This window comes from Hylobates moloch, unplaced genomic scaffold (assembly GCF_009828535.3).
Source record: "Hylobates moloch isolate HMO894 unplaced genomic scaffold, HMol_V3 SCAFFOLD_11, whole genome shotgun sequence".
In the NCBI taxonomy this organism is placed as follows: Eukaryota; Metazoa; Chordata; class Mammalia; order Primates; family Hylobatidae; genus Hylobates; species Hylobates moloch.
In genome coordinates, this window is record NW_026652286.1 from 58,036,304 (window position 1) to 58,058,358 (window position 22,055).

Below are 22,055 nucleotides of genomic sequence, written 5' to 3' on the forward strand. Positions count from 1 at the left end.
GTGGTGTGGTGCTGAAAAAAATGTATATTCTGTTGATTTGGGGTGGAGAGTTCTGTAGATGCCTATTAGGTCCACTTTGTGTAGAGCTGAGTTCAATTCCTGGATATCCTTGTTAACTTTCTGTCTCGTTAATCTGTCTAATGTTGACAGTGGGGTGTTAAAATCTCCCATTATTATTGTGTGGGAGTTTAAGTCCCTTTGTAGGTCACTCAGGACTTGCTTTATGAATCTGGGTGCTCCTGTGTTGGGTGCATATACATTTAGGATAGTTAGCTCTTCTTGTTGAATTGATCCCTTTACCATTATGTAATGGCCTTCTTTGTCTCTTTTGATCTTTGTTGGTTTAAAGTCTATTTTATCAGAGACTAAGATTGCAACCCCTACCTTTTTTTGTTTTCCATTTGCTTGATAGATCTCCCTCCATCCCTTTATTTTGAGTCTATGTGTGTCTCTGCACATGAGATGGGTTTCCTGAATACAGCATACTGATGGGTCTTGACTCCTTATCCAGTTTGCCAGTCTGTGTCTTTTAATTGGAGCATTTAGCCCATTTACATTTAAAGTTAATATTGTTATGTGTGAATTTGATCCTGTCATGATGATGTTAGTTGGTTATTTTGCTCGTTAGTTGATGCAGTTTCTTCCTAGCCTCGATGGTCTTTACAATTTGGCATGTTTTTGCAGGGGCTGGTACCGGTTGTTCCTTTCCATGTTTAGTGCTTCCTTCAGGAGCTCTTTTAGGGCAGGCCTGGTGGTGACAAAATCACTCAACATTTGCTTGTCTGTAAAGTATTTTATTTCTCCTTCACTTATGAAGCTTAGTTTGGCTGGATATGAAATTCTGGGTTGAAAATTCTTTTCTTTAAGAATGTTGAATATCGACCCCCACTCTCTTCTAGCTTGTAGAGTTTCTGCCGAGAGATCAGCTGTTAGTCTGATGGGCTTCCCTTTGTGGGTAACCCGACCTTTCTCTCTGGCTGCCCTTAACATTTTTTCCTTCATTTCAACTTTGGTGAATCTGACAATTATGTGTCTTGGAGTTGCTCTTCTCGAGGAGTATCTTTGTGGCGTTCTCTGTATTTCCTGAATGTGAATGTTGGCCTGCCTTGCTAGATTGGGGAAGTTCTCCTGGATAATATCTTGCAGAGTGTTTTCCAACTTGGTTCCATTCTCCCAGTCATTTTCAGGTACACCAATCAGACGTAGGTTTGGTCTTTTCACATAGTCCCAAATTTCTTGGAGGCTTTGTTCGTTTCTTTTTATTCTTTTTTCTCTAAACTTCCCTTCTCACTTCATTTCATTCATATCATCTTCCATCGCTGATACCCTTTCTTCCAGTTGATCGCATCTGCTACTGAGGCTTCTGCAATCTTCGTGTAGTTCTCGATACTTGGCTTTCAGCTCCATCAGCTCCTTTAAGCCCTTCTCTCCATTGGTTATTCTAGTTATCCATTTGTCTAATTTTTTTTCAAGGTTTTTAACTTCTTTGCTATTGTTTTGAGTTTCCTCCCGTAGCTCGGAGTAGTTTGGTCGTCTGAAGCCTCCTTCTCTCAACTCGTCAAAGTCATTCTCCATCCAGCTTTGTTCCGTTGCTGGTGAGGAACTGCATTCCTCTGGAGGAGGAGAGGTGCTCTGCTTTTTAGGGTTTCCAGTTTTTCTGCTCTGTTTTTTCCCCATCTTTGTGGTTTTATCTACTTTTGGTCTTTGATGATGGTGATTTACAGATGGGTTTTTGGTGTGGATGTCCTTTCTGTTTGTTAGTTTTCCTTCTACCAGACAGGACCCTCAGCTGCAGGTCTGTTGGAGTTTGCTAGAGGTCCACTCCAGACCCTGTTTGGCTGGGTGTCAGCAGCGGTGGCTGCAGAACAGCGGATTTTCGTGAGACCACAAATTCAGCTGTCTGATAGCTCCTCTGGACGTTTTGTCTCAGAGGAGTACCCGGCCGAGTGAGGTGTCAGTCTGTCCCTACTGGGGGGTGCCTCCCAGTTAGGCTGCTTGGGGTTCAGGGACCCACTTTAGGAGGCAGTCTCTCTGTTCTCAGATCTCCAGCTGCGTGCTGGGAGAACCACTACTCTTTTCAAAGCTGTCAGTCAGACAGGGACATTTAAGTCTGCAGAGGTTCCTGCTGAATTTTTGTTTTTTCTGTGCCCTGCCCCCAGAAGTGGAGCCTATAGAGGCAGGCAGGCCTCCCTGAGCTGCGGTGGGCTCCCCCTAGTTCGAGCTTCCTGGCTGCTTTGTTTACCTAAGCAAGCCTGGGCAATGGCGGGCGCCCCTCCCCGAGCCTCGCTGCCGCCTTGCAGTTTGATCTCAGACTGCTGTGCTAGCAATCAGCGAGACTCCGTGGGCATAGTACCCTCCCAGCCAGTTGCAGGACACAATCTCCTGGTGTGCCGTTTTCCAGGCCTGTTGGAAAAGCGCAGTATTAGGGTGGGACTGACCCGATTTTCCAGGTGCTGTCTGTTACCCCTTTCTTTGACTAGGAAAGGGAACTGCCCAACCCCTTGTGCTTCCCGAGTGAGCCAATGCCTTGCCCTGCTTCGGCTCGCACACAGTGCGCTGCACCGACTGTCCTGCACCCACTGTTTGGCACTCCCTAGTGAGATGAACCCGGTACCTCAAACGGAAATGCAGAAATCACCTGTCTTCTGTGTCGCTCAGGCTGGGAGCTGTAGACCAGAGCTGTTCCTATTTGGCCATCGTGGCTCCACCCCCCTTTCTTTTTTTTTGAGATGGAGTCTGGCTCTGTCGCCCAGGCTGGAGTGCAGTGGCGCAATCTCAGCTCACTGCAAGCTCCGCCTCCCAGGTTCACGCCATTCTCCTTCCTTGGCCTCTCCGAGTAGCTGGGACTACAGGCGCCCGCCACCACGCCCAGCTAATTTTTTGTATTTTTAGTAGTGACGGGGTTTCATCGTGGTCTCGATCTCCTGACCTCGTGATCCGCCCACCTCGGCCTCCCAAAGTGCTGGGATTACAAGCGTGAGCCACTGGGCCCAGCCCAGGGACTTTGAATTACAAAATTTCTCAAAGAGGCAGACATGGAGAAAAGTTTCAGCCACCTCAAACTCTGATAACATTCATGAAATTTAATTTGAGATATCTCATAACCAATATTTTATAACCTGTCCTTAAAAATGAAGGGCATGCTCTCAACACTTCCTGTCACGGAAGTTGTTCCAACAGACAAAGAAATAGGCATATCCATGGTTAAAATCTCACAGCTGTCACATTATTTAGTTCTCACAAATGAAAAATCCTATTACCCAAAAAAGGTCGTAGAATCTGTAGCTATAATTTGGCAAGCAATCGCATTTCCACATTGTTTTAGTCATACCCTCCCTCATACAGATATGAACCCTGGAAAATATTTAATTAAACATAACTATGTGGTCTGAAAAATAAGTCAAAAAAAGAAGTTAATGCTTTGCCATCTTTAATGTTGCTTTGCAATTCATTAGAGAAAAGAGCACACAATCCCTCAATCCCCATCCTCCAAAGATTCAAAAAAGCAGATTCAGTTTTTTTTTTCTTGTAGAAACAGGGTCTCACTATGCTGCCCAGGCTGGTCTTGAACTCCTGGGCTCAAGCAACTCTTCCACCTTAGAGTGCCAGGATTACAGGCATAAGCCACCTTGCCCGGCCAGATTTAAATTTTTTTTTCTTTTTTTTAGAGACAGGGCCTCTTTCTGTCACCCAGGCTGAAGTGCAACAGCACAGTTATGGCTCACTGTAACTTCAAACTCCTGGGTTTAAGCAATCCTCCTGCCTCAGCCTCCCAAGTAGGGAGTCTCAGCCTCTAGCTGAGACTAGAGGCACATGCCACTACATCCAGCTAATTTTTAAATTTTTTTTCTAGAGACAGGTTCTCCCTATGTTTCCAGGGTGTCTCAAACCTCAGGCCTCAAGTGATCCTCACACCTCGGCCTCCCAAAGTGCTGGGATTACAGTAATAAGCCACCATGCCCAGCCAGTTTTAAATTTTAAAGGACAACAGAACAAATAACAAAACCTCCCACCTTCTCAAGGTCACAAAAGAGCCTTTCATATCACCAAACTCAAAAGAATCCAGATTCTCAAATGGGCATCACATCTTTCCATGAATTATCCCTTGGTGAGGAAACTTGCATTTATCAAGACTTTTCTACTTGCTTGGGCTTGATTTCTGCTATTTGTCTGGTATTTGAGGGGAGGAAAAAATATCATTATATTGCTGGGGAAGTACAGGAAGTAAGTCTCAAACATGAATTTGAATTTGTATTTCTTTCTGAAAACAAAGTTCATTTGAGGTTTATACAGAAGTAAAAGAAAAGCAGAATTTCCAGGAATTGCTCCAGGAATTCATGGAAAGTAGATCCATTCATCATTTTTTTCTACTAAAGAAAACCAAGAAAAAACAGTAAAGAGATGGTCTTTCAAAATGCCTAGGTTCCCATTCCTTTACAATATCACTAAGGAGAGGTTAAGTGGCTGTACTTTGGTCTCCACATTTATATTTCAGAATTATTGCCTACTGTGTGGCCTTGGGCAAGTTACTTAGCTTCCTCACCAGTAAAATATCTACTTAAAATTGTTTTATAAGGATTACATGCACTTGTATGTATAAAAGACTTAGTCTGGCATGAGTCCATAGTGAACCTTGCATTAGCTGTAATACTTATATTAGCTAATATAAGTATTAGCTGTTATTATTACTACCACAACCGCTAAATTTATTTTCAGCCTCCCAAATAAAGCCACATCCCCCCAAGGAATAATGCTTGCATTTTATTTTCTGAAATGATGATGGCCTGGCTCCAGGCTCACCATCAGATCTAAAAAAAACTGAACCCTCTCAGCCAGAGCACACTAATGTGAACTGGGGTCTGGGCTGCTCTGTGATTTGGGCAGCAGAAGAGGCCAGATACTTATGCCCAGTAGCCTGAGTTGCACTCATTTAACAAATGTTAATTGTGTCCCTAGTCTGTGCCAGGCAGTGTACCAGGTGCTGAATTTATTTGCTCATGATCAGCACTTTCACTGTATTTTCTAGAGCCCAAGGCCGTGTTTTATTTTGTTTTTTTAACTATGATGTTCTGCTTACGTTAAAAAAAGAAAAAGTTACATAGGAAACATTTTCCAGGATGAAACTAACAAGAATAGTAAAAGCCACTCCAAACCATCTATTTCTATCTTCTTCCTTATATTTCTACAATATAAAAATTTTCACCAACTTTTTAAATTTGATAAAGCAGATTATTCCCAGATGAGTTTTTGCCAAATATCTGCAAGAAAGGATGACTTCAGGTGAGCTGGCTCTGAAATCAGCAAACTGACAGAGCAGGCCACCACTCCCCTTCCCTCACATCTACCAAACTGCAAATAGTGCTGGGAAGGCTGCCACTCTGGGAATCCCATAGGACTCAGGAAAGGTAACACACAAGCACAGAGCATACACATAAGCCATCATCACCAGGGGAATCTCCTGCTGCAAAAACTCTGGCACCAGAAGCTTAAACTTATTCATAGAAGAGCCTTAACATTCACTGAGGCTCAGGTAAGATTTAACCACTTACACAAGAATTGATCTAATGATTATTATTTTATGAAGTTGCATCATTGTGTTCAGGCAGCACAGGGAAGAAAAAGAGCACTGACTTGGGAGTCGGGCTTGAGCTTGAATTCCAGGGCTACTACTTAAAAGCTGTGAGACTCTGGGCAAATATTTAACTTCTCTAAGTCTAATTTTTCTTATCTAGGTTATATGGCATCAAATTTCTACCTCTGAAGATCTTTGTAAGAATTAAAAGGATGATTCATGTTAAATACCTAGCTGATATCTGACACACGGTAGAAACTTAACACCGTATGTGCTCTGACCATCTCTTATTTTGGGGCAGGAAAAATGTCCCAAGAACTCCTCCCTTGATTTAGAGAAATAATGAAAGTGAATCCGAGGCAAATATTGCCCCTCATTTTTCTAAGAGTCTAATTCTGATAAGTGATATTTTTAGGACTCTGACAGTACCTGAGATATTATGAAAAATGCAACCAAACCTTCTCCAATAGCTCTTTGTCACCTAGATCTTACAGTGGGCAATCAAGAAGGCTTCAACTTTCTCCTGCAGAGCACCATGAGCTTTGCAACTGGAGCCCACATCCTCCCAGCTCCTCTGTTCTAGTCTCTTTCTATCCAAATCCCAATGCAGCTTCTAAAAAGAAAGATCACCTGTTTCTCTCCCCACAATCGATACACAGGATGGCACAGAGTGAAAGTAGGCAATTTGCCTCAACTTCTTTTCATTCACTCAGTAGTATCTGTCAGGTCTGAGGCTTGACTGATATATACTTTAAATAAACTTAAATATATCAGGAAGCTAAGAGACTTTATAGTTCTTATATTTCCCAGGATCTAGGTTTAAAATCAAAAGGACTGAATTTGGGCTCACGCCTGCAATCCCAGCACCTTAGGAGGCCAAGACTGGAGGATCACTTGAGCTCCGGCATTCAAGTGCAGCCTGGGCAACATAGCAATACCCCATCTCTATAAATAAAATTTTTAAATGATCCAGGTGCAGTGGCATGCACCTGTAGTCCTAGCTACTCAGAAGGCTGAGGCAGGAGGATTGCTCCAGCCCAAGAGGTCAAGGCTGAAGAGCTAGGACTACAGGTGTGCAGCTCAAACCGGCCATATTACTCTGGGCAAGCTGTTCAATTCTTCTGAATTATAGTTGCCTCAGCTGTGGAAACTAATAATATTTCCTACCTTATAGGATTATTTTAGCATTAAATGATATTGTATGTGAAAACATTTTGAAAACTGTAAAGTTCTATACAAATGTTATATTAGAAAATGTTAGTCGTTTTTGGCCAGGAGCAGTGGCTCACACCTGTAATCCCAGCACTTTGGAAGGCTGAGGTGGGAGGATCACTTGAGGTCAGGAATTCGAGACCAGCCTGGCCAACACGGTGAAACCCCGTCTCTACTGAAAATACAAAAATTAGCTGGGCATGTTGGCAGGCATCTGTAATCCCAGTTACTTGGGAAGCTGAGGCACAAGAATCATTTGAACCTAGGAGGCAGACATTGCAGTGAGCTAAGATCATGCCACTGTACTCCAGCTTGGGAGACAGAGTGAGACTCCTTCTCAAAAAAATAAAATAAAATAAAATAAAAGAAAAAGAAAACATTAGTCTTTGTTATTATTGTCCCTTTTGTCAGCTACAGCCTATGTGATCTAATAAAATCTTAAGAAGTCTGTGTTTATACATAGCTTCCCCAGCTGGCAATACCCCACCTGGCCACTCATCTATCTCATACCACACCTTAGTCTATACCCACTGACCTCAAGACCAGAAAGTTTTGTTGTTGTTGTTGTTGTTGTTGTTGTTTTTGCTGCTTGAGAAGGAGTCTCACTCTGTCACCCAGGCTGGAGTGCAGTGGCACAATCTTGGCTCACTGCAACCTTTACCTCCCAGGTTCAAGAGATTCTCCTGCCTCATCCTCCTGAGTAGTGGGGATTACAGGTGCACACCACCATGCCAGTATTTTTTTTTTTTTTTTTTTTGCATTTTCAATAGAGATGGAGTTTCACCATGTTGGCCAGGCTGGTTTCGAACTCCTGACTTCAAGTGATCCACCTGCCTCAGCTTCCCACAGTACCCGGCCTATACCCACTGATCTCAAGTTCAGTTTTTTGTGAGCCCTCCCATTCCCTGTTCATTTTTAAACAAATGGAACATCACAGCTTCTGACACTCTCAAAGTTTGAAATTTTAAAGCTTGACACTTATTTCTAAAAGGTGAAATCTGATTTGGTTTATGGAATGACAAAAAAAAAACGTGAAACTTTCTTAAGCACCTTCTTCACATGCCTAAATACATAGAGTCTTGAGAAATGGGCCCTTCTCTTATGTAAAGACCAATAACTTCTCAGAGTCTTTAATATCTTCAGAGTCTTAGCCAAAAACAAACCAAAAATAAAAAACAATTGGCTTCACATATGTGGCATTTCATGGTGTGTTGAAGGGATCTCCAAGTCCAGTCCCAGGTTTGATGATTCACTAGGATAACTCAACAGGACAACATACAGTCATATTCACAGCTATGACTTATTACAGTGAAAAAGATACGAAGCAAACTCAACAATGGAAAAAGGTGCATGGGGTGAAGTCTGGATAAAACTGGGCGGGAGCTCCCACGGGTCTTCTCCAAGAGGAGTCACACTGGACACACAAGTTGTGACAATGCATCTGAAATGTTACCAACCAGACTGTTCATTAGAGATTCAGTGCCCAGAGTTTTTAATGGGGACAAGTCATGTAGGCACCCCTTCCCTGGCATGTACCCAAATTCCAGACTCCCAGAAGAAAAGCAGGTGCTCGGCATAAACCATATTGCTTGCACAAACAGTTTAGGCACAGTGAGCTACTCCTATCATTTAGATTTGTGAGAATCCTCCTGAAATCCAAGTTCCCTAATGCCAGCCAAAGGCCAACTTGCAAGCAGGCCTTTCTATGGATAGGCAGTTTCACACCCACTATGTTAATTCTTTTCTGCACGCATGAGAATAAAAAGCCAAATATCTAATTAACTGATAACTGCCCACTGACCACTAAATTCTTATAGCCAATCAATGTACTAAAAACCTTAAAAAGACAGTGAACATAACTTAGCACTTCAAAATATATTCATTTAACACACTTGTACTATCTCAGCCTTCTGGGCATTAAGGAAATAATAAGTCCCTTTAGTCCCAGCGCTCTAAGAACTTTTGGAACAAAAGGGAAGATAAGATAAGGACATAAAGAATGATAACACACAGTGGTATGTGATGATGGCCATAAAAGAGATATAAGCTAAACACTAAACCAGTTAGAGGAGGGAAAGAAAACTTCCTGCCATGATGAACCAGGAAGATTTCAGAAAGAATTAGCATAGAGCTGCAGTTTTAAGAACAGCTAGGATTTCAGAGTTGGAAACAGGGTTAGGAGGAGCTCAACAAAAGGGGCTAAAAGTCCATAAAAAAATATCCAATCTCCTTAATAACATGTACGACACTCTTCATGATCAGCCCACTGCCTACTTCACTGGCCTCAGCTTCTGCCAGCCTTGCCTTGAACAAGAAACCATGCTCGCCATACTATTTCCCAGCCTTTTGACCTTCTGATTCCTATTCACCCAGATCTCCTCTCAAATGCCACCTCTTCCAGGAAACTCTACCTTGGCACTTGATCTCCCTTCCCTCTTACCATCCCACCTCCTTCCTCTGTGCACATCTGACTATGAACATCATACTGAGTGGTAATTACAGATATATATTTTCCCCACTGGACCCTGAGCCTAAAACAATTTGGCACACAAACATAGAAAACACTCAGTGAGTATCTACCAAATAAATTAACTCTTGTCTCTAAATCTGATATTCTTCCCACTAAAGCATCCTGCTCCTTTTATCAACAAATGTTCACTGTTTAATAATAATTTAAAGAGAATAGCAAGAGATTTTCTGTAAAGATCAATCATACCATACTTTATTAACTAAGCTCACACCCTTGGTCACTGCATCTACAGGTAGTGATGCACACAAACACACCCTCAAGGACCTGACCATTCCCACACACAGTTCATCAGTTTTGGTGCTTTGGTCTCAAAGGAAAGAGACCAAACCATAATCTATCAAAGGACTAGACTGAGACTTGACTAACACAGTGAAAGGGCTTGGGGATTGGCACATGGAAGAGTCCACGTTCAAAGGTCTAGTATTCCAAAAGCCCAATGTAGGATGTCTCCAAGAGTTTCCTGGGTTTCTGCAGCCCAGGCTGGAGTTCAGCAGCACAATCATGGCTCACTGCACCCTTGATCTCCTAGGCTCAAGTGATCCTCCCACCTCAGCCTCCTGAGTAGCTGGGACTACAGGTGTGCACCAACATGCCCTGCTAATTTTTTTCTATTTTTTTGCAGAGATGGGGTCTTGCTATGTTGCTCAGGCTGGTCTCAAACTCCTGGGTTCAAGCAATCCTCTCACCTCAGCCTCCCAAACTGCTGAGATTACAGGAATGAGCCACCATGCCTGGCCCCCAGGAATTTAAAATGTACAACGTACTTCCTATGCACCGAATGTCAGCCCAAGACTTGCTTTTAGTTCCTGGCTTCTCAGAGAGTGGACTTGGGAAAAGTATGCCAGAGAAGGAAAAAAACAAACACATCCACTCCCTCCTCACTTCCTCACACACCAAGCAAATACCTGTGCTCAGTTCCACAGTAGGGTCACATCTGTCCCCTGCAGAATCTGACCGGCAGAGCTATGTCTCCTCCACAACCTTGGCTCCTGGCCACACATTATTAATAGTTCAAGTGGAGATGCAGGTGATTGTCTTCACATTGAGGCACCTCTAGTAACCAAGGCTAATCTCCCCAGTGGCTTTCCCCAAGGAACCCAGGTAATGTCGGGTTTTCCCTCTGGCCTAGATAAAGCAGACAACTATCCGGAAAACATAAACACAGGCCTAGAAACACAGAAACACACATTTGTGTGTACCTGGGTCTGATCCTGACTGCTTAGGGAGAAGGGCCACCTAGCTTCTTGCCATTTCCTATAGATGATAGTTTTGCAGGCTGAGCCTCTCTACTCCTCCCTCTAAGAAACTCAATAGCTGCTAACCACAATAGTGCATGCTAAGCACAAGAAATTCTACAAAGCACTAACCAAATTCAGCATGCATTAGGCATCAACTATCCCTAGAATCTTAAACTCAATTCTGGAAATACAAAAAGGGGCCTTAAACTTTTTTTTTTTCTGGATTCAAGCTTCAATCATTTTGCCAGAAACACACCTGGTCCTTTATTGAAAAGTGGTAAATATGCTTAACTCAAGATAAGACATATTTATATTTTTGGAATAATTTGGCTCCAGTGTGATCCAGTCCATAAATTAGCATATGGAGTCACCATTTTCCAACACATTATGTACTTTCCTATAGAAGTCTTGAATAGCAGCACCATCTCTACAAGTACCATTATCTTTTACCAAAAAAGCTTTAATATATGTTATCTCCTCTGTACACACAAGTGCAAACAAGTATGCCAATCAACCATAAACCCATCTTTCATATCGTGAGCAGTGTTATTATCCTAAAGAGAAATTTCATTATCTCAGTCACAATATTGAGAAACTTCAAAGATAAAGGGCAGCCTCCAAGATAAAGGGTAAGATTGTAGCCTCATTTCACCTTTGGTCTTTGGGGAAACTCCACTACATTAGCAGCGCCACCAACTACAAGTTACCTGCCCTGTGTGCCAACTCAGTAGTCTCTTCCCCGTTCTCTCTCTCTTTTTTTTTTTTTTTTCAGACGGAGTCTTGCACTGTCGCTGGAGTGCAATGGCACGATCTCAGCTCACTACAAACTCCGCCTCCCGGGTTCAAGCGATACTCCTGCCTCAGCCTCCAGAGTAGCTGGGATTACAGGCACCCACCACCATGCCCGGCTAAGTTTTTGTATTTTTAGTAGGGATGGGGTTTTACTATGTTGCCCAGGCTGGTCTTGAACTCATGACCTTGTGATCCGCCCGCCTCGGGCTCCCAAAGTGCTAGGGTTACAGGCATGAGCCACCGCGCCCAGCCTCCCCATTCTGTTAGTATCCCTTCTCTCCCTGCCTCCATGCCTTTGAACTTGAAACGTCCTTCAACGTTTCCTCCCCACCATACTCTCTTTTCTTCTTTTTCCTTTCTTTTTTTTTTTTTTTTTTTTGAGCTGGAGCCTTGCTCTGTCACCCAGGCTGGAGTGCAGTGGCATGATCTCAGCTAACTGCAACCTCTGCCTCCCAGGTTCAAGCAATTCTCCTGCCTCAGCCTCCCAAGTAGCTGGAATTACAGGTGCCCACCACCAGGCCCAGCCTCCCAAAGTGCTAGGATCACAGGCATGAGCCAATGCACCTGGCCCTCAGTCTCTTCTTACCCTAGCAAACTCCTACTCAGCCATAGGTCTAGCTTATCTGTCACCTTCCTACTTTCCCTGGCAGTTGCTCTCTCAGCAATCTCACAATAAGCTGTATGCATTTCTACTAGAACACTTACCACACTGTACTGTAAGTACTACTTCACCATTGTCACCTTCAATAGCCAAGAGGAAGGGAAGGAAAGAGAAGGAAAGAGAGGAAAGAAAGAGAAGGGAAGAGAGAAAGGAAAGGAAGAAAAGGAAAAGGAAGAGAACTGACATTTATTGAATGGTGACTCTATGCAAGACACAAAGTCAGAGGCTTTAATATATTCATTACCCCATCTTGTGAGAAAATGAACACAATTTTTTCAGAAAAGGAAGTTGACACTCCTACCCCAAAGAAACTCAAAAGTTGCTAACCACAGTTAAATTAATCGCTTTATAACACAACTAGTAAGTGGATTCATGTTTAAATTCAAGCTCATCTGATTCCAAAGCCAAGTTTATTTCCACTACAAAGTGGCCTCTATGGGAAACATGGACACTAGCCGGAAGCATCTTCTTAACCATGACCCCTCTCCCATCACCTTGTTGGCCACTATGCTTCGTAACTCTGGCTTCTGACCTTCCACCTATGATTGCACCTCAAAATCATCTGCTATAACCATCAGATGGCAAGCTGTTGCAGGAATCTGGCAAGAACACAGTGAATACATTTGCAGAAAGGTAGTATGATATCATTTCAAAAAGGTTCAAGAATGCATATTATAAAACTGTAAAAATGTGTCATATCTAAGTGGTCCTGCTAGGACAACTCATATAAAAATTCTTTATCTTTATAAAATCCTCATATCACGTACAACATGAAGATCAACTTCATTTCTACTCAAGTTCTTCAGTATATTCCCTCTCACTTATCAAGTTGTGATGCCCCAAAATAAACTGTAATTAGGGTCTTCTTGCCAGTTCTCCATAGTATTTCAGTTGCTCTAGTCCTGGGTGGTGCTGCTTCATAACTGCAGGAATAAGTGGCTGACTCCTTAGGCCATGGAGCGCTGGGAGAATCCAGTTGTTTCTCCTGGAAGATTATGTCAAGCCCATCATTACATCTCCATGGTAACAGAAATATCCTAGGTTTTCTGAACAGTCCTAGTTTTGAATATTTATAATCTGTTTCAAGACTAGTGACAAACATATGTCTTAACACAGGATTCAGTAAGCATGAATATAACATCTTTCCTTTAAAGAACTCCCCCAAAAGAGGCAATACTGGGTTGTGGAAAGAGTACAGGTTTTCCAGTCAAAGTAACCTGGGCTCAATTGTTTGTTTGGCCATTTACTACCTCTGTGACCTTGGGCAAAGGACTTCTCTGTGCTTCCATTTCTTCATCAGTAAAGTGGATAATTATCACCTACTTTAGAGAGTAGTCCTGCCAATTAGAGGAACAAGGACATAGCAAAGGGACTGACACAGAGTATGCACTAGATAGATAATAGACATTCTGTTTATTATGTTGTTATTTGTAGCATCCCTAAAAGGAATGGAAAAGAAAGATACCATTTTTGCTTTTCTAAGTAAAGGACTATAAATTATGTGATTTACCTGTATTCAACTTCCTAAACACAACACTTCAGTTACTACATTCCAGGTAGTGTTGATTCTTAAATAGTATACTAAGTTGCTGACTCATCACTTTGTAGTCTGGTGTCACCCCCTAATATTTCCTGAAATACTTAAACTTTATTAATTATTACTATCTCTGTGTAACAAAATTTTCTAAATTTTTGCAACAAGCCATTTTCAAGGGTTATCCTGTGTAGTCAAAACACTATCCCAAGCTATACACCCTCATTCTGCATTTAGAACTCAGTTTGCAGCTCTGTAATTTCATGAACAGTAGAGCAGAATACAAGTAGGGTACAGATAGCGTACAATCATATCAGATTATCTTCCAATGATCCAAGGCATGGGCTCTGAAGTCAGACTGCCTGGATTCAAATCTCTGTTGTTCTTCTTATTGGCTGTGTCACCTTGGGCAACTTATTTAACTTATATGGGCCTCAATTTCCTCATCATAAAATAGAAACAATCATAGTACCAAAAACGGTATCAATAATAGATTATTGTGAGGATTAAATAAATTGATGTAGGTATAGTGCTTGGAATACTGCCTGGTACATAGTAAGTGCTCAATAAATGTCAGACATCTTCATCATTCACTTGCTTCAGACTGAAACACAGTCTGAAGCAATTAGATGTGATATAGTATGTTACATTAGCAACCAAAAATACCAGATCAGGTAAAATACTTTTAAAATAACTGAATAAAATGAATCCTACATAACCAGTTACTACCTCTAGGTGCTATAACAGCAGTAGATCTATCATATTTGCAGATTGAATGCCGGTGGCTCCAACTATTCAAAACTTACCTTGAAGATGTCATGTAGAAATTGTAGTTAAATCAATAGCACCAGAAAGGAATGAAGTCGTGAGTCCTTGGCTGATAAGTCTTTGGTCAACCACCCAGCATAGCATCTCAATCTGTTTTTGCTGGTTTTCATTAAATACAGGACCTCATTTAATCCTCTAAACAATCTTGTCAAACAAATCCAATCATTCTCATTTTATAGACACATGGAGGGAATTATATGCTATGACAATAGTTGCAGTCTTGGGGATAGCAAAGGTCTCAGGATGAAAACCCCGAATGTGTCCCAAAATGGCATAACTGAAACAACCCTAGACTATAACTAAAAGAAAAAGGGCCGAGTGTGGTGGCTCATGCCTGTAACCCCAGTGTTTTGGGTAGCCAAGGTGGGAAGACTGCTTGAGCCCAGGAGTTCAAGATCAGCCTGAGCAACACAGTGAGATCCCATCTCTACCAAAACAAAACAAAGCAAACAAAAACAAAACTGAAAACCCAAACCTTTTACTTACAAAACTCAAATGACTAGTCTAAAACCAACAGTGGTGAAGAACCTGCCCTAAGAAATCTAACACAATACAGCTCAGCCTTCCTCCCAACACAGATCGCTGGCAGAGGGAATGGGAATTGTCAGGCAATAGATTTGACTGAGCAACTTAGCTTGCCTGGGATTCAGCTCATGCCCTCAGCCTCAGAGCCCTGTGTTTTAATCAACTGACTCAGCCAGAGGCAGGAGAGTCCAGGCGCCTGTGGCCGGGAGGGATGGCAGCACAAAACACATCTGTCTGATCAGAAGTTAGTGGTGCTGGCATCCATTCTGTCAAGTCTTACAGCAAAACAATGCTTCGGCAAGGGAAAAAAAAGAAGCTTATATTCACTCAGAAATCAAGTGATGTCTTTCTTTCCCCCTCTAACTCGGAAGGCAAATATGTGGAATTGTTTGCTACGTCTTATATCTACCTACCACCAAATATTTCTTGATGCATTTATAGAAAGAGGACAACTTATCTAGGAATAATAAACCAAATCTAAACTAGTAGCTACAAAGTGTTTAGAAAGTATAACATTAGGAAATGCTCTTATTTTGGCCTTCTTTTATCTCAATCATCAATACAAGGGATAACACATAGAAAAGTGTTTTGTAGGTTGCAGGTAGTTCATATATGTGAAGAAGTCACTGCAGTAATCTGAGGACACTGCACCAGATTTCAGCAGAGTGATTCATTCATTCTTTTATTTGTTCGTTTATTAATTAATTTAAAATACTTATACTAAGTTCCCACTGAGTGCCAGGAACAGTGCCAGGCTATGTGGATACAGAAATAAACCACAAAGTCTGAGTCCTCAGGGGCTCAATCTTTTCCTATGTTGTTCTTTTCATCTCTATCCTATTCCAATCACAGCTGCACGTCTCTTTGCTCCCTTTTTCCTTCTCTTTCTCCCCCTCTCCAGTTCTGAGCCACTTAAGAGTGAGGTCATGTGCTTCTCTCACATTCTGCAAAAGTCCTAGCACAGGTCCAAGTGCCCAAATGGGCAATAGGGAAAATTACTGTATTTAGTGACTTCAGAGGCAAATACTTAGTGAAACACATGGCTTTATTACCATTTTTTAAACCTGCTTTCATTATACTGTATTTCTGTCAACCTACCTTCCCCAAAATTCCCTTAAAGCATTTCTAACAATCTCAAGAGGTTATAGATTAATAATAACAAATAAATGAGCAGAAACCACTCTCCTCTCAATGATCTGTGGATCATGTGTTCTGCATGAAGGCAGTCAATAGAGGAGACCCTTAGAAAATCAGGAGGAGGCGTCAGAAGCTTGAAGCAACAGAAAGTGGAAACATTTTCTGACATCTGATTCATCTGGATGTGGAAATTCTCTACCAGACTTCAACTTGGGAAACCATGAATAGAAAATAACCCAGAATCAGATTTTTAAGACTAGAAGGACCCTCATCTGGTCCAATTCTCTAACTTTATCAGGAAACCAAGGCTCGGGAGAAAGTGTGACTAAACTCAGATTGCACAGATTGTCTTTGACAGACGCAGAAGTTGAAACCAAGCCACCTGCCTCCCAATGCAGGGCCCATTGTCTCCTCAGAGCGGCCAGGAGCACAGCGCATGCCTGAGAGCAGTCCTTGAGGCAATGGCTACTGGCACTCACATGCCCCCATGGGTACACTGCCTTTTCAGTGGCTCTCATTGCTTCCTCCTAGCAAGACTCTGCCTTGCTTAGGGCAAGTCGAGACAGCTCCCAGGAGCTCTGAGACTCCCTGTGTAACTGAACAATTCCCTTGAGTGGCAAGCCTGCTTTCATTCTATAAAATGGGACTATCTTCTGTCCTCTTCTGTTCAGGATTGTGATGAAGATCAATGAGATACTAGCCACCAAGGAAACCTACATTCTTTGAAGAAAACTTGAGTCCCAATAGAGCATTTACATCATGATTAAGTCCTACTAATACCAAGAGTTGGATTCCAGGATTTTATAAAGACTGATAAGGTTTTATTGCCTCTATGTTTAAACATTTTTAAAATATTAATAGCATACACACATGCATGCAATCCAAGTAACAATAACACCTGACACTTGATCCTTATAGTGACTCTGGTAAGTGAGGATAGAATTTGTTTATTATCATCAATTTATAAAAGAGGAAACCAGCTCAGAGAAGCCATCTGTCTTGCCCAAGGTCACATAGGTAATAAAATGCAATGCTGGGGCAATGACTTTCTCTAGGTCCCTCCTGAATTTTCTGCAAATTACTGTGCAAATTAGTTTTTTAATTTTCTGCTCAAATTTTGCACATCAGCAACACTAAAGAGCTACCTTTTCTGTTATATTTGAGATGTTTAGCAAGAGTACAGCTTGACCCTGCATTTTCAACAGCAGCCCCATGGCCCAGCACTCATCTCTCCCAGAAGATAAATACAGGGAAATTATGAGGGGTGACCTTCGGGGCTCACAAACAAGATTAACCTTCATGATGCTTTTAATTATTCATGATTTTTTCTCTACATTCTTTCAAAAACAATCTAAGATGGCTCTTAGCTCTGACGATAATTCAGTCAAAAGGGTTGTATTTACTTGTGTGTGTGTTTTTAAAATTAATATAGATGCAAAGAAAAAGATTTGGAAGGCTATATCCCAAGTTTTGCTTTAATTATTTGAGTACAGATGTATTGATATCATTATTATATTATTATTATATTATTATTATTATTATTATTTGAGATGGAGTCTTGCTCTGTCACCCAGGCTGGAGTACAGTGGTATGATCTCAGCTCACTGCAACCTCCGCCTCCCGGGTTCAAGAGATTCTCCTGCCTCAGCCTCCTGAGCAGCTGGGACTACAGGCACACGCCACCACACCCAGCTAAGTTTCGTATTTTTAGTAGAGATGGGGTTTCACTATATTGGCCAGGCTGGTCTCGAACTCCTGACCTTGTGATCCACCTGCCTCGGCCTCCCAAAGTGCTGGGATTACAGGCATTAGCCACCGCAGCCTGCCTGATATTATTATTAATGTTAATCTGGATCTTATATTTTTTTCTGCAATGAATATGTTTAGTTTTGGTAATAAGAAAGGATATTTTTATTTTTAAAACATTCTTCATTCTGAAAAATGGGAAAAAGTGGATGTCTCCCCTGGGACTAGAGAAGCTCTATTACTGTGAACCAGAGAGTGGAAAATTCAAACAGTAGCCTAAGCCCTCTAGAACCTTGGTCCTGCTTCTCCATCTGGGTACTCGAAGCCCCTAAGAATATACAACAATCTGCCAGGACACCAGTTTTATTCAGATATTTTGAAGAAAAAACTTTATATTTTTAAATCAAAGTCCATAATTATGAAATCAAATGAAAAAACTGCAGAAGCACAGGAGCATGTGTTGGTCTTCTTTTCCATTGAAGGATCTTCTATGGAAAAGTTTGGTAAGCCCTAAGACAAACATTATAATCTTATCCCCCCCCCCCCAACTTTTGAGAGAGCTGACAACCTCATTAATACCAAGTAAGTTTTTCCCTTAATTAAAAAAAAAGCCACATTTTTCTTCATCTACTGTATGTTTAAAAATTCTTTGTAAAACAGGTGACAAGCAAACATAATCCCAGGGAGCTCTGGAAGCCTACACAGGCACAGTTCACCCTACCTCCCTTGCCCAAAGAGGAGAAACACCTAGACTAGCATCTGGGTTTTGAAGATGGGGGAACCTGGGCTTCCCCTAGGCTTCCTCACATTTCTACAAGGCAGCAGACCACTCTGCACAAGGTGCTAATTCATTCATTCCACAAATGTTTATTGAGCAAAACCTGAAAAAGGCCTCTTAGGGGACAGTGGAATCATTCACCAGCCAACGGTTAGGGCTAACGGGTCAGATGTGGACAATCAATCTTTCATTAGACCCCAAACCACCTCTAAGATAAAGCAAACAGGGCCCTGCCCCACCCACCCACTAGCAGCTGGGCAGGATTAGGGTAGGCCTTCTAGAACAGGACTGCTGCTGTGAGGCTAAGGCAGTCACAGATTACCTCCAGAATAACAGAAACTCCTGCACCATAAATAACATAATAGCTCTAAGATGTTTTGCATAGTGCCTGACACCTGGTGAGAACTCAATAAATCTTATTCCAGCTTGCTCTTACTTAAGGAGCACAAAGAAAGTGTAATGAAAACAGGTTTTAGAATCAGAGATTGGATTTGAATCCCAGCTATGCTACTTCCTAAGTGACAAAAGGAAACAATCTTTCTGAGCCTGTTTCTCACCTATAAAATAGGGTATAGTATATCACCCCTCATGTGGTTTTGTGAGAATTAAGGATATATTACATACAAAGAAGTGTCTGGCCCATAGTAAGTACCCACTAAACAGCAGTCAACATTGCCCTGCTGCCGTCCCCACACCTTCTCTTCTCCTTCCTAGGTGCTCTTGATGGGTTCTGCAATCTGATTTCACCTGGATACCACACTAAGGGTGAGAAGGGGCAGAACTTCAGGGGTGGAGGAAAGTGAGGGGAGGGAGATGCTGGAGACCTTCCAGAGAAATCCAGCCAAGTCCTCAGCTCCTTTCAATCATCCTACTCTATCTGGCCACTCCATCCAGCAGACAGCAGGGGTCACCATTCTGGTGGGGAATGGCTGCCAACAAGGGGATGGGAAGCTGGATGGCAGTTTGCATCCACCCCACCTTCCAGGATCTGTCTGTCTGAAGCCCCACCGGGCTTCCTCTGCACATCCCTGCCGGGCTGTGTGGCTCAGCGGGCTGACAAGGTGATTCATAGCCTGTTCTTATTTAGGCTTCTATCTCAATCCTGAGCCCAAAGCCCTGGAGGCTGTTGGTCACAAACCAGCACTAAATGAAAAGAAGAACTTTTCATTAAGGCAGGAAGTGGAGCCCCTCAAGGTCAGAGGGGATTTATAAAGAGAAGAGGAAGGTAAGGGAAGAGGCGGCAGGATGGGTGCAGAGAGAGACCCACTTCCTATATGCTGGTGGAGCCCTGTGTCTTAGACGCTAAAAACAGTCGTTTTTCCACTTCGAAGGATGATAAAGCCCACTCGTGTAGTTTATAGCTCGCCGTGGGACGAGGTGTGGGTATGGAAGAGAATTCCAAAACATGTCTTATTTTCAAAGGAGAAATCATCATCCCCTGGCGGGCCCTTCCCAACACCCCACCTGTAAACAGGTCCTGACGCTCCTGCCTTTCTGCACCTGAGCAATCTGGGGGCAGTTACTCTGCAGCCAGGTCTCCCCAGCACCCAGCCCCAAGCCCAGGTCAGTCCCTGAAAGCCCCAGAAAACGCGATAGCTCAGCAGAATCCTCGCCTACCCAGGCATCCCAGCTTCCTGGCCGCCTGGGCAGCGGAGGTGGCTCTAGAGTAGGTGGGAAACTGAGGAAAGGAGCTTTCCCGGTGCCAAAACGCAGTTCCCATTTTAGAACTGGGAAGACTAAGGAACATCATTCTACACCACCTCCCTCACTTAACACAGGAGGAAGCAGAGACCAAGAGAGGGAAACAAAGTTGCCCGAGGTAACACAGCGAGTGGGCCAAGTAGAGACTGGAACCCGAGTGCGCACCTCCGAGTCGCTGCCGGGCAGGGAGCACGCCTCGCCGTCTCTCTTGTCTTCTGGCCCCCAGCCCTCGGCCTGGCGGTGCAAACCGCGCAGCCCCGGGCGCGGCGCTTTACCTTCCCCCGGGCTGGGCGTTGCGAGCCTTCACTCTCCCGACGGACGCTGACGGCTCTGCCCGGCTCACAGGCGAGCGGCGCGGCGCGGGTGTCGCCCGGCACTGTCAACGCAGAGCGGCGTGCGCGAGTCCCTCCCCACCAGCCCCGCCCCACGGCGGGCGGCGCGCTGGGGCCGGTCCCAGGTGCTCGGGCCAATGGCGCTTCGCCCGCTCCCCGCCTCGGCCCGCCCCGGCCCGCCCCGGCCTCCTCGCCCGGCACCCAGCGCCCGCCAGCCCCTGCCCTCTCCGCTTCCCTCCCTTCGCCCTCCGCCCCCGCCTGCTGCTTCTCTCCCGTTCCTAGCCTCCTTCTCAAGTATACCTTGCCCCGAAACAACTTGTTTTCTGTGCAAATAAAGCAGCACTGTTGTTATTGTTATTATTATTTTTATCACGGCGCGTTAGGGGGCCTTGGAGCCCGAGAGTGTGGAGCACTAGGAGCCCCTGCACTCAGGGAGGGGACAGCCACCGCGCAGGGAAAGGGGCGCGGAGGGTATGGAGCCCGGTCATGGGGTAAGTTGCTTTAACCCTCGGAACGTCAATTTCCTCACATGTGAAATAGAAGAAGAAGGGGGGAAAAAAGTTGTTGAGAGGACTAAATGAAGTGATGCTTTAAAATACAATAATACCTAGAGAAAGGTGAGGGCGTCATGTACTGCCTGAACTACCTACTGGGGTATGCACAGAGGACTGGTAAGCTCCTGGAAGACGCTGTGTGGCAGGGAGGCAGACAATACAATACAGTAAATACAATATTGTGGTTGGGCGCGGTGGCTCACACCTGTAATCCCAGCATTTTGGGAGGCCTAGGCAGGTGGATAACCCGAGGTCAAGAGTTCGGGACCAGCCCGGCCAACGTAGCAAAACTCTGTTCTAATTAGAAAAAAAAAAAAAAGAAAAATTAGCCGGGCGTGGTGGCGAGCGCCCGTAGTCCCAACTACTTAGGAAGCTGAGGCAGGAGAATCGCTTTAACCCGAGAGATGGAGGCTGCAGTGAGCCAAGATCGCACCATTGCACTCCAGCCTGGGTGACGGAGCAAGACTCTGTCTCAAATAAATAAATAAATAAAATAATTTTAAAATTGTATCACGACCCATTTTTACAAGTTACCCATGATGGGGCCATCCCAGGCAAACCTCTGAAGGAGGTGAACCTTAAAGCCTTTTTCCTTATCATCTCCTGGACTATTGTTGTCCATTCAACTGAGGGTGGCCCAGGTCTGCCTTTGGTTCTTCCAAAGGTCTTCCTTCTCCCAAACTTACAAATACTTATCCCCAAGGGCTTCACTTAGTGCCCAGTGCAGGCTGCTAGCCTGGCCCAAGAGTCCTGGCACTGTGCAGAGATGTGTACTCTGGCTTCCTTCAGCCTTTGAGAGCCTGATGTGTCCCTGTGCTGGGTGAGCACACCACATGCAAACGAGGAATAAGCCACTGGTCTTGCCTTTGAAGAGACAAATTTGTAAATAATTTCATTTTAGGGTAAGTGTTATAA

The 22,055-nt window shown here is 43.6% G+C and overlaps 1 protein-coding gene across 8 annotated transcripts in view; it reads right to left on the reverse strand.

Moving 5' to 3' along the window:
* The window catches only part of SYTL2 (synaptotagmin like 2), a 118,775-nt gene extending 98,155 nt beyond the window's left edge, over positions 1–20,620 (reverse strand). For all 8 annotated transcript variants that reach the window (XM_032167072.2, XM_032167070.2, XM_032167067.2 and 5 more), the window contains exon 1: positions 20,420–20,620. The gene's annotated coding sequence lies outside the window, so the exon portion shown is untranslated. The remainder of the gene's footprint in view (positions 1–20,419) is intronic.
* Between the last annotated feature and the right edge of the window lie 1,435 nt (positions 20,621–22,055).